At 50.0% G+C, this 17,273-nt stretch overlaps 1 protein-coding gene across 2 annotated transcripts in view; it reads left to right on the plus strand.

Moving 5' to 3' along the window:
• GAS7 (growth arrest specific 7) overlaps positions 1-17,273 on the plus strand; it is a 203,568-nt gene that overhangs the window by 55,908 nt on the left and 130,387 nt on the right. The window contains exon 1 of one of the 2 annotated variants that reach the window (XM_060081687.1): positions 2,119-2,254. The exons of the other annotated variant lie outside the window; for it this stretch is intronic. The gene's annotated coding sequence lies outside the window, so the exon portion shown is untranslated. Of the gene's footprint in view, positions 1-2,118; positions 2,255-17,273 lie in introns of those variants that run through there. 2 annotated transcript variants of the gene reach the window in all.

Consider the following 17,273-nt stretch of genomic DNA (forward strand, 5'->3'; position numbering starts at 1 on the left):
TCACCACCCCCACTGCTTGTCATCTTGCTCCGAGCCACAGCCGCCAGCCCTGTGCCCTTGAACTAGTGCAGTTGCCTCCTGACGGCTCTGCCAGACCCCAGTCTGTTCTTTTCAAATGATAAGTCCGATCGTATCACGCTGCTCCTCAGAACATCCCGATGGGCCCCCATGATGGCAGAGTAAAAGCCGAAGAAGCCCTCACCGCAGCTGACGAGTGCGACATGGTGGGGCCCGTGACCTCCCTGACCTTGGGGGCCTCTCCTTCCCTGCACCTCACTCATCCCGCTGCTGCACAGTGGCCTCGCTGGCGTTCCTGCGGGTGTTCCAGGCATGCTTCCTCCTTAGGGCCTTGGCAGCCCACGTGGCTAATCCCTGTGGTGGGCTGAGTAATGGTCCCCCAGAGACGTCCACGTCCTAATCCACACAGCCTGTGGATGTTACCTTACGAGGCAAACAGGAGTTTGCAGGTGTGATTTAATTAAGGCTCTTGAGATGAGGAGGTGATTTTGGATTATTCAGGTGGGTCCAGTGTAAGGACAGAGAGTCCTTATAGGAGGGAGGCAGGAGGGTCAGGTCAGGAGTAGATGTGACAGCGAAAGCAAGAGGTTGAGGATGTGACGAGAGGGTCACGAGCCAGGGACTCGCGGGCAGCCTTGAGGAGCTGAACGAGGCAGGGAAGCGGGTTCTCTTCCAGGGCCTCTCGAAGGAACCAGCCCTGCTAATACCGTGACTGTAGCCCAGTGAGACCCCTTTTTAGACTTCGGACTCCAGAACCGGAAGACAGTACATTTGTGTTGTGACTTTAAGCTTCGTAGTTTGTGATAACTTGGTACAGTGCCACCAGAAGCTAACCCACTCTTTCATCTCTGTTGACTCTCTGGCTCACCTTGTCATGCCCACCCCTTTATACTGCGCTGCTCTTTTTCTCCATCACTTGTCCCCTTCCAACAAAACTGGGTCACTTACCCGCCTCTCAGGCTGTGGTGTGTCTGTACTCACAGGGGTGTAAGTTCCACTACATTACGTAGCGTTGTCGGAGTCTAAGGGACCCCATTGATCTCTAAATGCAACCTCTTGTTTCATCAGAGCAAGATGAAGATGACCTGGAGACGGGGAGGGGCCTGCTGAAAGCTAGGGCATTGCCTTGGTAGTTTCTAGAGCCCCCAGGGCTCAGACCTCCTGCTGCTTCTGCTCTCCAGCTGCCTTATCTCTTTGGGCCTCCTCCTCCCCCACTGCCACACCCAGGGACAGCAGGGCCTTGCTCGCAGCAGGTGCTTAGAACTTGAAGGCTGGGAATCAGTCTTGGCAGAGGAGTTGGTGGGTGAGGCAGTGTCTTACAGGAAGCTGGGAGGTTCTCCCCAGGGAGCAGGGATGGGGAAGCCGATAGGCTTGTCTTGTCCCCAGCAGCTTGTGTGGAGTATGGGGTGTTTAGAAGAAGGAAAGGAAGAAAAGATATGAAACGGTAGTGATGGGCAAGCAGGTAGGACAAGCGTCGTGTGCCCACGATGGGCACCTAGACTTGAGGACACCAAACAGCATGGCTCATGGCCAGGGGGGAGCAGAGACGGATAAGGCAGACCTTCTTTCAAGAGGGCCTGGGGTTTGCTTCCCCGGGACACGGCTGCGGGCTGTAGAGGGTGACTGGTTGGCTGTTAGGAAGACTCCTTCCTGCTGTCTTCTCCAGAGAAGACACATTTTGAAACACTTCCTGAGTTGGAGAGGGGAGGTGACATTTGGCCCCCCTCTCCCCAGGCTGCTGATGAAGTGTGGTTGGTGATGAACCTACAGCTGTGTTTTTGCATTGCTCCCCCCACCCACCCACCCACCCCCGCTCATCCACCCACCAGTCCCACCGGGGCTCCCCTCCCTCCTCCCCCTCCCCCCTCCCCCCTCCCCCCTCCGCTGTCCTCCCTCTGCTGGCGGGTGACTCACTCTGCTCTTGTGCAACGGCCCGGGCTCTCCGAGCAGAGCTGTTTTCCTCCGTGCCATAAGCTCCCCTCCTGATTTATGTCTTTCCATTTGGGTTAATGTTTTCCACATTTGTGTCTGAAGATTAGTGTGTGGTTCATGCCTGCAACCACCAAAACTCCAGTGCCCAGCTTGGGTCTGGCCTGGAGAAACCAGCCAGCCAGCCAGCCAGCCAGCCGAGGGCAGCTTGGAGCTTCACCTGGAGGCCGTTCTGTCTCCAGCAGGAAGAGGGCAGAGGGAGGAGTGCAGCCCTGTGAAGGGCACACAGCGTGGAGGGTGTGAAGAGGTAATTGCCCGAGCCTGTGACTTCCCATCAGAGAAGCTGCACCGTCTCGGGGAAGTGAAAGGGACAAGTTGTAGGGCGTGGAGAAGTGTTACGGCTGTGGCTTTGGAAGCTGTTGGACAACACATCGTGTGTGTGTGTGTGTGTGTGTGTGTGTGTGTGTGTGTGTGTGTGTGTGTTTCATTTTCTGTTTGTGGAACAATAATATTACCTTCGTTGCTATGGTGGTGTTGCAGGCGTGCCTAATTGGACACAGACCTGATTCAGGCTGGTGTCCATAGTGATTATCGGACGCAGCCGTGGGACTCGCTTGCATTTGCTCCCCTAGTGTGAGAGGCTGGCGGGGTATCATTGCCCTGGCAGTGGGCGCCCTGGGGTGGGGTAGCACCCCGGTCGGAAATGGACCCAGAAGCTGGGATTTAGGCAGGAGCAGGGCTCTTCCTGGTCATTTCCAAGTCTGGAGCACAGGCCGGGGTTGCTGAGGGCCAGGGCTTTGGCAACTCCTCCTCGGAGGCCCGGGACCACAGGGGAGGTGACACCTGCTACAGGGCGAGGAGACAGAGGCGCCCGTGGCACCCGGGGGCTCAAGGCTGCTGTGCAGCTGGTCCCCTGGGCCCACTCACCTGGCAGGTGCTGTCTTCCCGCTGGGGTTGTAGCATCCATGCAGAAGGGTGTTCACGGGGTAAGTTTTAAACTCTTTGTTGAGTGTACATATCCAGAAGTGGATCTTTGTTAATTTTACTCTTACTGAATAGGTCATGTACAGATGAATTCTGACATTCATTACGCACTAAAAAATATAGAGTGAACGTTGGCCTGCCTCCTACCGTTTGTCCTCTGCCTCTTAATTCCCTTCCCCAGAGGTGAGCAAGTTACCAGTTTCTTGTGGGTATAGAGGAAATCGTGCAGATATTTACGAATATACGTGTGCCTTTATTTCCCTTCACACCTGTGCTGGCTTCCTCTTTCTTCTTCACCTTGCTGCTGCTGCTGTGTTTTAAACCCTGTAACAGTATATCGTGGAGGTTAGTCAATAGAAGGAGTGTCCTCGTTTTTTTAATACCTTCCTGACTCATTTCACGGATGGGCATACAGGTTGCTTCTCATCTTTTCCTGTGACCTTTACCTGCTGTGGATACCCTATGTGTCCATTGTTCTGTACACGGCGGAGTGTCAGGGAAGGATCAGTTCTTGAAGTTGAAAGCCTGGAGCAAAGAGTGTTTGTAAATTTGACAGAAAGTGCCAGACAGCCTCCAGCGAGGCAAATCTATTTACCCTTCCACCAGCTACATCTGCGAGTGCCCATTTACCCACAGCCTTGGCAGCACTGTGCACTTTCCAGTGTTTTTAAAATATATAAATGTATTTATTTATTTTCGGCTGAGTTAGGTCTTCGTTGCTGCGCACGGGCTTTTTCTAGTTGTGGCGAACGGGGGCTACTCTTCGTTGTGGCCCGCGGGCTTCTCATTGCGGTGGCTTCTCTTGTTGCGGAGCACAGGCTCTAGGCACACGGGCTCAGTAGTTGTGGCTCGCGGCCTCCAGAGCACAGGCTCAGTAGTTGTGGCACACGGGCTTCATTGCTCCGCCTCATGTGGGATCTTTCCGGACCAGGGCTCGAATCCATGTCCGCTGCATGGGCAGGTGGATTCTTAGCCACTGCACCACCAGGGAAGCCTCCCACTTTGCAGTTTTTAATTTTCTGTATGGAAAAGTTCTGTGTTTTTGCATTCAGTTGATTTCCTCTCTCCATCTCTCCCCCCACACTATTGCTGCCCTATGGGGACGGTGAGTGGATACCAGGGTATCTATGGCAGATGAAGGTCTGTCCTGCAGACCCTTCTCTGAGCAGTGGTCCAGCCCCTCTGCAGGCTGGCTGTTCCTTTACGTGCTTTTAGATCTCCAGGGAGGCCTCCTTTCGGACATTTGAATTTTCTGCTCGTGATCACATCACTAGAGTCCATTTCCTACATGCTGCTCCCCTTACTTTCCCCTGCTTCTTCCCTCTCTAATCTCCATCCTCCCCACCTCACCCCTGCATGGGTCCGATCTCTCGTTTGCAGTTTCCTCAGCTGCTACTTCTCCTTCTCACTTTCCAATGATAGAGTCTTTTCAACAAAGAATCAGACTTGGACGAAAATCTCTGGACACCATTCCAAGCTGTGCATCTTAGGACACACGCTCAAGAATGAATTCCAGGGTAGAATGGGGTGTGGTGGCTGCATTTCTCTCCCCCTTAGGTTTTCTAGTTTGGGGTCTGGAGCTGCAGCCAAGCGTGTTTGGAGAGATGCTGTCAGACAGCATTGTCCAGTAGAACTTTCTGCGATGGTGGAAACGGTCTCTGTTTGTGCCATCCAATACCGTAGCCACTAACATGTGGCTGGTGAGCGCTTGAGTTGTGGCTAGTGTGACTGAGAGGCTGGGTCTTCATTTTCATTTTTATTTATATTTAAATCATTATATGTGCCTAGTGGCTACCATATTGGACAGCACAGCTCTAAGCCACACACTTTTCAGGATGAGAATAAGAGTCTAAGAAGAAGAGCGTATCTGCCTAGGTTTCCTCGAGTCAGAATACAACAGTAGTTCTTCCCCAAGATGTTCAAGCTTGGTGACCTATTTCTAAACTTCATGTGTTTCCCTTATTGGAAACACCAATGGGGTTAGGCTACCAGGAGCATCGGGGAAGGTCCCAAATTCCAACTTGGAATATTGGCCTTCCTTGAGGATGTGCATGGCAGATCCTGAGCTAGGCCTTGTGGACACAGAGGTGAACGAAGCAAGCCAGCCCTGTCTGAATGGAGCTTCTTGTATCTTTCAATAATGAGTTAAGTAGAAAGTCAGGATGCTTACAGAAAAGGAAGTGTATTAGTTTCCTATTGCCACAAACATAGTAGCTCAAAAGAACGCATCCTCTTCCATAGATCTGAAGGTCTGAAGTCTGAGATGAGTCACGAGGTTAAAGTCAGTGTCCCAGGGCTGGCTCCTTCTGGGGGATCTGGGGGGAATCCATTTCTTTCCTTTTGCATCTTGTAAAAGCTCCTTCCGTGGCTCATGGCTGCACATCCTGTTACCTTTTCTCCCCATTTCTGGCTTCACATTGGCTTTTCTTCCCTCTTTGACCTTGTCTCCTTCTTATAAGGACCCTTGTGATTATAGTTAGGGCCCATCCAGATAATCCAGCAAAACCTTCTCATCCCCAAATCCTTAGTTTAATTACACCTGGCAAGTCCCTTTTTGCCATATAAGGTGACAGTTGTAGGCTCCAGGGATTAAGATGTGGCTCCATTTGGGGGGGCCATTTTTCAACCTGCCCCAGGGGGTAGCTTTCGATACTTGAAGGAGAGCAAGTTTGTGTCAGAGAACGTCATTAACCATGCGGGGCCCTTCCCACGTGTTCCCGATTGGTGGAAATGGGCAAGGCTTGAACCACTCCTGTGGAAGATCTGATGTTGTAAATCAGTGTAGCTCACTATTTACAGTAGCCAAGACATGGAAACCTAAATGCCCATCGACAGATGAATGGATAAAGAAGATGTGGTACATATATACAATGGAATACTACTCAGCCATAAAAAATAATGAAATAATGCCACCTGCAGCAACATGGATGGACCTAGAGATTATCATACTAAGTGAAGTAAGTCAGAAAAAGAAAGACAAATACCATATGATATCATTTATATGTGGAATCTAAAATAGGACACAAATGAACCTATCTGTGAAACGGAAACAGATGCATAGACGTAGAGTAGAGACTTGTGGTTGCCAAAGGGGAGAGGGATGAGGGAGGGATGGAGGGGGAATTTGGGGATTAGCATATGCAAACTATTATATATAGAATGGACAAACAACAGGGTCCTACTGTAGAGCACAGGGAACTATAGTCAATATCCTGTGATAAACCCTAATGGAAAAAGAATATGAAACAGGATGTTTATATATGTATAACTGAATCACTTTGCTGTGTGGCAGAAATTAACACAACACTGTAACTCAACTCTACTTCAATAAAATAAATTAAAAGAAAAAAGCAGTGCAGCTTATATTTTGGTGGGTCTCTGAGTCACCCAGGGAACGTGGGAAAAGGACAGTGGCCCCGATCTTATCCTGCTCCCATAAGCCGTGACCTGTGTGCCCCTTATGAACTCTCCAGGTGACTCCGCTCCTCGGTAAAGCTTGAGAAGCATTGCTCTTAGGAGTCATCTCGGGGATGATCTGTGTGCGTGTACGTGGAAGGTGGAACGTCTTGTCCTCTGTGCGTGTGTGAGTGCCAAAGCCGGGCTGCAGACAGGAAGTGCTGGAGGAGGCCGGAGGAGGGGCCCGTGTCTGCAGAACACCCCCACCTGGGCCACACCTGGGAGACAGGTGAAGGTGCAGCCTCACCGAGAAACAGGGAGGAGGGTGCTCCAAGCAGAGGGAGAGACTTGACAGCAGCACCGAGGTAGGAACAAGCATGCCGCCTCTGGGGACACGGAGGCCGTTTGGAGCCAGAATGGACAGGGACAGGGAATTGATTTGACAGGAGGAGCACTAACAAGATTCACCTGTGGGTGTTTGCAGGCTTGAGGCAGGGCAGAGGCAGGATTCTGTCTGTAGTGCCGTCGGGGTGGCCTGGATGCAGACCCAGGCTGGGTGGTGGCAGGGAAGGTGGAGAAAAGGTGATTTGAAAGGAAGTATGAATGGCATGGGCCTAACAATCAGTGAATACTAATTGGGCCGGTGTGTCGGGCGCTGGAATGCTGTGAGCCAGACGGACAAGGTCCCTGATCTTGGAAGTTTGCTTTGGGGTAAGGAGGCATGTGGAGTTAAGCAATAAGCAGACAAACCCAAATAAACAAGAAGAATATTAGCCAGTGGTAAATGCTGTGCAGAATTAAATTGGTTCATGTGTGCTTGGGAGTAACTAAACGGTGGCTTCTTTAGATCGGTACTTGTGGGGGAACCTCCCGTTGAAGCTGATGTCTGGATCCAGCCGTGGGAATGAATTGCTGGGGGAAGGGCACTTCACGCAGAGGTGACAGTGAATGCCAAAGCCATAAGGCAGGACCAAACTTTCCCCATCCAAGGAACAGCTCAAACGGTGCCGTCCAAGCTTTTCTGTAGTGATGGAAGTGTTCTATATCTGCACTTGTCACGTGGCCAGCGGCCCCGTGTGACAACTCAGCACTTGAAAGGTGCCTGGTAAGACTTGGGAACCGAATTTCACGTTTTAGTTGTCATTCATTTAAATCTAACTTTAAAGACCAAGATACGGCTGTGGTCCACCCTGCGTTGAATGGCACAGAGCAAGAAGGTTGGTGTGGCCGGAAGGGAAGTGGTATAAAATGATGAAGGATCAGGTAAATAGAAGGCAGACTTTATTGCTTTGTGAATTAGGCTAAATAGTTTGGATTCCTTTTTTCAAAGAGGAGTGCAAAGCCTTTGGATGCTTTTAATTAGGTGATATAACCTGATTAATGTTTTGCAAGTTCGCTCTGGCTACCATGTTGAGAATGGATTGTAGGGGATGAAGAGGGGAAGTCGTAGACCAATTCGAAGACCGTGGTAATGGTACAGGGAGTGGTGGTGGTGCCTTGGGAACAGGGTGGCAGCAGTGGAAACGGAGAAACGTGGGTGGATTCTGGATGAGCTTTGGAGGCAGATGGACAGGAGTTGAGAGGGACTGGATTGGGAAGGTGGAGAAGCTGACGATCCTAGATTTGGGGCTTAAGCAACAGGATGGATCATGGTGCCATTTGCCAAAATGAGGCATGGAGAACAGGTTTGGTTTTGCTTTTTTTTTTTTGGAAGCGAGGAAGATGGGCTCTGTTTTGGATCTGTTAGAGATTCCTCCTGAGCATTGGTGTAGCGCTGGCAAGTAGCCAGGTGGACATGGGGAAAGGTCAGGGCCAGAGAAGTGCATTTAGGGTCATCAGGAAATAGAGGGTGTATAAAGCTATGGGACAGGAAGGGTCGGGCCACTAAAGAGAATGAGCAGATAGGAAAGAAGGGTAGGGGGCAGGAGATTGCTGGAACATTTAAGACTGAGCTCAGGGGAAGATCCAGACAGGCAGCTAACTACCTGAGAAAACGTGAGATGCCATGGAAGCCATGAGAAGTCACAGTTTCCAGAAGGAGGGAACGTTGAATGCTGCTGCCTGGCCAAGGACTGTAGAAGAGTCCAAGGTGCCCTTGGATTTGGTAACAGCGTGAAGGTCATGAGTGATACTGGCGATCAGGCTCAGTGGAGTTGGGCTGGAGAGCATTAGAGGTCAGAAAGTAGGGGTCATGACTATAAGTAAGTCTTTTGGTGAAAATACTCGCTGTGATGAGAAGCAGAGGAATAGGCAGGGCCTGGAGGAGTGGGGTCAAAGGATAGATTTATCTCTCTTTTTAAAAAATTTTATGTATTTTAAAATTTATATATTTTAAAGTTTATTTTATGGAAGTATAGTTGATTTACAATGTTGTGTTAATTTCTGCTGTACAGCAAAGTTGTTCGGCTATATATATATATATATATATATATATATATATACACATTCTTTTCCATTATGGTTTATCACAGGATATTGAATATAGTTTCCTGTGCTATACAATTGGACCTTGTTGTTTATCCTCTCTCTTTTTTTTTTTTTTTTTAAGCCAGGTGTTATATGCTGACAGGTAGAAAGCAGGTAGGTTGCCTTTGATAGGAGGAGGGCCTTTTAGCCACTGTAATGGGAGGGCAGGCTAAGAACATGGGTACTGACATGGGTAGGATGGAATTTGGGCAGTGGGTTGATGAGCAGTTGCTGTCAGATTGCTCTTGTCTTTCATGAGAAAGAGTGAAATAGTTGTTTTGAAGATGGAAAACAAGTCATTGCGTAACCATAGTAGGGTTGCTAGATGGCTTGAACTACGCTTCTCAGACACCAATGTGCAAATGAATCACCTGGGGATTTGTTAAAATGCAGATTCTGCATTTCTAACATACTTCCAGGTGGTGGTGATGCTCCTGGCTTTGGATCCCACTGTGAGTAGCAAGACTCCAGAGCACTTCTGCAGTGGGAAGCTTAAGAAGACACAATTTCTCATGTGTCCAGGAGATGCCTAAGTTGTTTGCTCATTGAATTTATTTTTAGGGCAGAGCAGCAAGAGTTGAGCGCCAGTTTGAGATTCGTGGCCGTTATTTAAAGTGGGTCTTCTCAATGTTAGAATTATCTGGAGGACTTAAAAACAAAACACCAGAGCCTGGGTATTTTGATTTTGATTGAGATTCTGAATTAATCTGTGTGGGGTGGATTCCAGGCACCCTACGTTTTAAAAGCTCCCCTGGTGATTCTAGTATTCATCCAGGCTTGAGAAGCATTGATTTAAAATAACAGATCAGGGCTTCCCTGGTGGCGCAGTGGTTGAGAGTCCGCCTGCCGATGCAGGGGACACGGGTTCGTGCCCCTGGTCTTGGAAGATCCCACGTGCCGCGGAGCGGCTGGGCCCGTGAGCCATGGCCGCTGAGCCTGCGCGTCCGGAGCCTGTGCCCCACAATGGGAGAGGCCACAACAGTGAGAGGCCCGCGTACCACAAAAAAAATAATAATAATAAAATAAAATAAAATACCAGGTCAAGGGGATGACCATGGGAGTAGGTGGCCAAAGGTGGTGGCACCATTGCCCTTAGGATGTGTGGGCCCCGTCTATATACACAACTTGAGTCACCCCAAATCAGCATGCCAAAGCTATTCTAGTCACCTAGTCTTACATAGTCACACCAGAGAAATTCCATGTCAGCCAGCAGGAGCAATCTGCTCACCAGGCTGTTCTGGAATCTTCATAGCGTCCTGGGATGACCGTATTGGCACACAGTTCAGAGCTCCTGGGTGCATCTGGTCTACCTCATGTATGTGCTTCATGGGTTGGGGGAGGGACACATTAGGGTATGTAGAGGGTGTTGCTCAAAGGTTCTACCAATCCCTGCTCGTCCCAGGCTCCTTAAAACATTTCGAAAAAGGCACTCAGATGGTGGGGTCCCGTGAGCCTTACAGCCTGGTCATGAACAAGAGCAGAGGAGAAAAACAGTTCAAAAACTGAGAGCCTGGGGGCCTCCCTGGTGGCGCAGTGGTTGAGAGTCTGCCTGCCGATGCAGGGGATACGGGTTTGTGCCCCGGTCCGGGAGGATCCCATATGCCGCAGAGCGGCTGGGCCCGTGAGCCATGGCCGCTGAGCCTGCGCATCCGGAGCCTGTGCTCCACAACGGGAGAGGCCACAACAGTGAGAGGCCCGCGTACTGCAAAAAAAAAAAAAAAAAAAAACTGAGAGCCTAACTTAGAAGATGAAACCTGTCATCCAGTTGCCAAAACTCATAACAGGAGTCATGGTGGAAGTCAGGAACTAAAGGATCTCTGCATGTGGCAAGCAACTAAAACCTAGACAGCCAGCAAGGACCCCAGATCTGCAAACACCACCCACACGAATGAACTTGGAAGGGGATTCTCTGCCAGCTGAACCTTGTGATGACCACAGCCCTGGATTGCAGCCTTGTGAGAAACCCTGGGTAAGGCTCAAAGTCTGGGTAAACTGTACCCAGATCCCTGCCCTGCAGGAACTGAGACCACACATTTGTTGTTTCAAGACCCTGAGCTTTGGGCTAACTTGGTACGCAGCAGTAAATAACTAGTAGCAGAGGTGAAGGCAGTCTCATCAAAACTCTCCATCTCTTGGCTTTACTTTCCTCTGTGTCGGCATCATTTTCTAGCTTAGTCACCTCTTCAGAAAGATTCTAGAAACTCTCAGTAACTCCAAGAGAAAAAAGGAAAATCACTGGGCAGCTTTCCAATGAAGCCTGGGATGGCATAGTTGAGAGATGGGGTCATCCTGACCACACAGACTGAGGAAGGAACAAGAGTGGTACCCAGAGGAAGATAAAGGTCCGTTGGTTCCAGAGGGTGGAGAATGGAAATCTACCCCCAAATGGTAACTGACGAGACGTGGCAGTGATGGAATCCTTGATGTGAGCCTGGATGGAATTTGAGGGAACAGGTCCAGCTCTCAGGCAGAGAGAGGACCAAATGGTTAGTGTCACCAACATCAAGGGAAAAATCTCAAGGAGCTTGGGGGAATGAGGTCTGGGAAAAGTCGTGTGAGAAATGGTGATCCCCGTTTTAACTGCAAGATTTCGTGTGCCCATGCCTGCGTGAGGACATTAAGAAGAGAACACCCTGGTGAGGTGCCGGGCAGGCAGGCAGAGACCGTTCTTTTGAGAAGTCCAGCGGCAAGATTTTGCTCCTCTGTGTTAATAGGAGACAAGGTTGCCGGTTGCAGGGCTAGAAATATAATGCAATTAATCACCAAAGGGCAAGGCTGCCAGGAATCATATAAACCACTCCTTTCATCATCTGTTAAACGTGAGTTATTCCCCCAAGTCTTCTTTTAACCTAAAGTTTCCATTTCCTCCTTCTGAGCCTTCAGAACTCCTAACAAGGAGAGGAATAGTTGGATCCCAGCCATCTCTTTTCTTCTCTCTTTCCTGGTCTCCTGTGAAGGTGCTAAGGAGCTGGACTAATAAGAAGCTGAGAATATTCCTCCAGTCCAGCAGGAGAGAAGAAGAGAAACGTTCTGGCGTGTCCCTGTCCCCATGATATGCCTTTTGGTATGAAATGGAGTCTGATCGTGAGTTTGGGAGGAAGTTAGCTGATCACGCTGTCAGATTTGTGCTATGCTTGGTTTGCAAGAGAATAGCTCTGGGAGAAAGATCTGGCAGAGGCCACCACGTGGACTGGTCACACTTAGGTAGTGCATCCAGGGTGACTAATCTTGCAAAAGTTATGAAGCTGCAGCTTTCTTTTCAAGACCAGGTGTCGTGTATGTAGGCACCATGGCGCTGTTGTAACTGCCTGGGATGGCGCTCTCCCCTGTTGTATCAGGTGTATCTCATAGGGCAGGCTTGCAGGGTGTTAGAGGAGTCAGCTCCTGTCTGACCATCCGACTTGGCCACCTGAGCAAGAAAACGGAGGGAAAAATATGTTGGAGGAGAAATTACGAAGTGCCGGAATTCGTTCCTCACGTCCAGCACCCACATGGGGAAAGCTGGCTGCCTCTACCTAATCCACCCCAGGGCAGTGGAAAGATGCCTCTCTCAGGTCACTTGACACTGTGACCCAGTTTAAACTTTTCACCAGCCAGAGAGGTTTAATACAAGGTGCCCACCTGCTCAGGCTGCCCACTTCAGCATGTGTGGTGGAAACCTAGCAGGGCTTTCTGCATTGCCTTTCCTGGAGCTCCGCAGGAATGCATCCTGACTTTGCAGGGGCTGGTAGAGCAGGCGCTGTTTGGTAAACAGGGGTGTGGCGGAGGGGGAGGGCTGGACGGGCGGGTCCCCAGCTCCCTCTGCTTTTTCCAATGACTCACAGGCTGTGATGTTGGAAGGGGCCTCTGAGATAGATTGTCTGATCCAGCAGGCTTATTTCACAAGCGTGATTTTGGAAACAGGGCTCAGGGAAGGTCCCGGAGAAGTGAGTGGAAGTGGGGGACACGGGACCCATCGCTCACCTCCACGCCCAGGGCCACACTCTGTCCCTCATGTAATCTTCTTTGATTTTATATATATATATATATATATATATATGGCAGGGATGGAGTGGGGAATGGAATTCGGATATGGACATGTTGAATTTGAGGTGTCAGTGGCCTGTGTCTCTGAAGCAGAATGTGGTTTGCCACATGAGTCAGAACCCAAGTTGGGGATCTGGGAGTGGTCCACAAGGATGCAGAGGAAGGGCCGCAAGAGGCTGATCTTGGGCTCATTGTCTTCCGTTAGTGATTAACAGCCTGCGGTCAGTGGGCTGTGTTCTCCTTGGTTTCATGGCTGCTGTTCTGGGCTGTCATCCATACCCTGGAAGGGGAGAGGCAGCCCAGAGTTGTCCCACATTTGCAAGCTGGTTTGATGAGCCCACATGCCCATCCCTTAGTCCATGGGTGAAGGACGTGTTCCCACTTCTCTGCAGAGGCAGAGATTAGAGTGATGTGGCCACAAGCCAAGGAATGCCTGCAGCCACTGGGGAGTCTGGAAGGGTCGAGGAACGAAGCCCGCTAGGACCTGCAGGGTGAGTGCAGCCCTGCTGACACCTTGGTTTTGACACAGTGCAACTGATTTCAGACTTCTGGCCTCCAGAATTGTAAGAGGAAAAAAATGGGTGTTGGTTTAAGCTGCCAGGTTTGTGGTTATTTGTTACAGCAGCTGCAAGAGACTAATACAGTGAGCATTTGTCAAAGTCAGCCTGTCAAGATGCCCCTTGGGGGGAAAAGTGATCCCTGGTCAATGAACTTTGAACGTGGAACAAATGAACGTTCATTCATTCATTCAACTTTTTTTTTTTTTTTTTTTTTTTTTTTGCCGTACGCGGGCCTCTCACCACTGTGGCCTCTCCCGTTGCGGAGTACAGGCTCCGGACACGCAGGCTCAGCGGCCATGGCTCACGGGCCCAGCCGCTCCACGGCATGTGGGATCCTCCCAGACCGGGGCACGAACCTGTGTCCCCTGCATCGGCAGGCAGACTCTCAACCACTGCGCCACCAGGGAAGCCCCATTCAACCCTTTTTTTGAGCACCTGTTGCACTTTAGATGCTGTTCTAAGTGCTGGGCATTTATAACACAGTCCCTGCCGACACTGCTTGGATTCTTCTGGGGAAATCAGACAGTAGAAAACAAATATGACATAATATCAGGTTAATGAGGTTCTGTTTTCCTCTCAGAGCAGAGGGTAACAGGAGTTGCTATCTTCTATGAGGTCAACAGGAAGAGTCGCTGGTTGCTAATATTTGAACAGAGACCCAAATAAAATAAGGCAACAAGCCTGTGGGTGTCTCAGGAGTGTGTGTCCCAGGGGAAGGAAGAGTTGACGCACAGGGGCTCCTCCATTGGGTCTGGAATAGAGGGAGGGAGGGGCTTTCACTCTGAGGAAGGTGGGCATCCACTGGGGAGATTTGATTGGAGGCATGACATGATTTTTTTTTTTAAAGATTGAGATAAAATTCGCCTAACCTAAAATTAACCATTTTAAACTGTATGTATGATTCACTGATATTTTAGTGCGTTTGCAGTATTGTGTGACCACTGCCTCTGTCTAGTTCCAAAACATTTTCATCACACCTGAAGGAGACCTCATGCCCATCAAGCAGTCACTGCCCATTACCTCTCAGGCCCCGCTCCCCCAGCCAAGGGCAATCACTGATCTACTCTCGGTCTCTGTGGATTATCTATTGTGACATGATCTTTGATGGGTTTTTAAGACGAATCACTGTGACTGCTGGGTAGAGAATGAGTGGGAGGTGGTGGCCCCAATTAAAAACCAGGAGAGCAGTTGGCTGAGAGAGGTGGCTGGCGTGAGCCGTGGCCGAAAGTAGAGGTGGGGAAGGAAGATGGTGTGTAGGCTTGGATTCAGGATGTTGTTAACATCATCACTTCAGGCCTCTGAGAAGGCTCGGGTTAATCTGAATTTGACAGCAGAGCATCATTTCAGATAGCTATTCAACGTGTCGAAGGGTCCGAAAAGACATGATATAGTGGAGAGAGTACTGGGTCGGAACTCTGGAGAAGCAAGTTCTGAGGTTACCGCCTCATAGTTTTAAGACTTCAGGCCTGTCTCACTTCACATCCGGGCATCCTCATCCAAAAACTGAGGACACTAACTAGCTGCCAGATTCCGCAATTCAGTGACTTCTTGCCCAAGGATAAATCACCGATATTTGTGAAGATGCTCCTGCATCTGGGGAAGGTGGGTGTCGTTGTGTCAGCACACCTGGATTTCTCCCCACCCCGCTGGCTCTGAAAGCCAAGAATAAACAGAGCTGGCGTAATCGAGTAGGAAGGAGGGCTTAACGTTCCTAGGCAAATCGAATTTCTATGAAAGTGGAAGAGTCAGGTGTTGGAAGCCTGCCTCGTGGCCGGCATCAGGATTTTATGGGACTGCTAGGAGGAGCGGTCCTCTGATGCGGTGGTGTGATGTGCTCGTGTCTCTCCTGGGTGGGAGGTGAGGTGCACAGAGCTGTTCCTAATAATTCTGAAGTTTGCGGGAGATTTACTTTTGTGTATAAGTTTTTTGTTTTTTGTTTTTTTGTTTTTTGGCCGCACAGCCTGCAGGAATCTTAGTTGCCCACCCAGGGATCGAACCCGCACCCCCTGCAGTGGAAGCGCAGAGTCTTAACCGCTGGACCGCCAGGGAGGTCGCTACTTTTGTGTATAAATCTGAGCAAACTCAAAGTTATCCCCGTTACAACACACTCTCGCTGGCCTTGCGTTCTGGCATGTGTTCTTTCCTCATTTTCCATGCTGTACGCTTAAAAGCCTTTGTTTTTATTTGGAGCAAAAGTAATAGCATACATGTGGTTAAAAATGAAAATCAAATAGTACTGGAAGGCTTAGAGTGCAAAGCAGCACACTCACACCCACGCCTCTCCTTTCCAGTCGCATTTGACTTTTAGTTCTCCTGGCAGCTACTTCCACAATTTTAAATAAAGTGCTTACGTGTTGTTTCGGAATTTGTTAACTTTTAACACTGTCTGTTGGTTCCCTGTTATGAAGATGAGGGGTTGTTTACACTATACCTGCCCTTTCCCCAGGTCTTCACTGACACCTGGGTGGTAGAAGCTACAGCTGGAAATTGATACCCAGGGATTGCTTTTTAAGGACCTGGTTCAAACCAAGGGTTAAAATGAACAGCCCTATGAAACTCATGGTCTTTTAAGATTTTTTTTTTTTTTTAACTGTCTTCTTTCTCTGAACCCCTTGGAGGAATTTCTTTCGGCTTTAGGGTAGGAATGGCGTTTCCCTTGAGCAGGTGGCTTATTTTATCTGAAGGACACAGAGGACCCTTTAGCCAAACACATTTCCCTCTTTGCTCTGGCTGCAAAGCTCTGTGCCAGATTTGCCCCCCACCCCGCCCCACCTTGTGCTGGGAGATTGGACTGGAGAGGTCCCTGACCTCAGCCAGATGTCACCTAATTTTTTCTGCTCCTGTTTTCTCTGGATCCAATCTGGCACTCTCGGGGTCTGCATCAGGGAAATGTGGCGTGGGGACTTTCACTAATTCTCTCCCCTCCGCGCCAGCCTCCCAGCCTCTCCCCGCTCTGAAATCAGACCTGCCGAACTTGACCTCCCTCCTCTGGGTTTTGTGCCCACACCGCACTCCCCCCCCACCCCCCGCCGCCCTGCTGCCAGCATGGAAAGCAACCACTCCAGAAATAGGACACGTGGCGGCCTGCCCTGGGTCATTAAGGGTGATTTACTTCCCTATTAGAGACACCGGGCTGGATGAGGATTTACCTGGAGTCCCTTCAGTGCGCCGGGCTGAGCATTGTAAAAAGATGCTCGGTAATCAGGGCCGCCCTGGGCCGGGCCTGTGCTGGTTTAACGCGAGTCGGCCAGAAGCCAAGGAGCTTCATGTTGGCGCGCTTGGTCCCCTTCTTCTGAACCCTTGTCGCCTCAGCTGAGAGGCTCCGGGTACCGGACTGTTAGAGGCGGGAAGGATGCCAGCAGCCGGGCTGCCTGGGATCTTGGACCCATCTCCACCATCCTTCCGACCCCAGCCCGCCTCCCTGGTACCCCTAACGGGGCCGCAGTTAGGCTGGCTCAGTAATTTATTCTTCCTTTTTTCTGTCTTTTGAAGCAGCACATGCCTTTCCCCGCTTTAATCTTACTAAGTTGTAGCTGGTGCGGTTGCCTCTGGACAGTGAGATGGGGGAGCTCCGCTCTGGGTGAAGCCCCAGCAGCCCCCCCTGCCCAGCGGACTTGTCTGCTCCTGGCACAGCCCATCAGGACTTTATTCCCTCCCCTCCTTCTGGCTCTAACCCCTAACAGGTGGTGCATTTCTTTGTTTTCAGTTACTTTCTTTTTGTGGTGGTGGTGGTTGCTTTGGCCCCCGATGCTCGGCTTTGTTGGGATCTTAGTTCCTTGACCAGGGATTGAACCTGGGGCCACGGCAGTGAAAGAGCTGAGTTCTAACCACTGAATGACCAGGGAACTCTCTCAGTTACTTTCTTTCTTTTTTTTTGTTTTTTTTTTTTTTTTG

The sequence above is a fragment of the Mesoplodon densirostris genome, chromosome 18 (assembly GCF_025265405.1).
Source record: "Mesoplodon densirostris isolate mMesDen1 chromosome 18, mMesDen1 primary haplotype, whole genome shotgun sequence".
Lineage (NCBI taxonomy): Eukaryota > Metazoa > Chordata > Mammalia > Artiodactyla > Ziphiidae > Mesoplodon > Mesoplodon densirostris.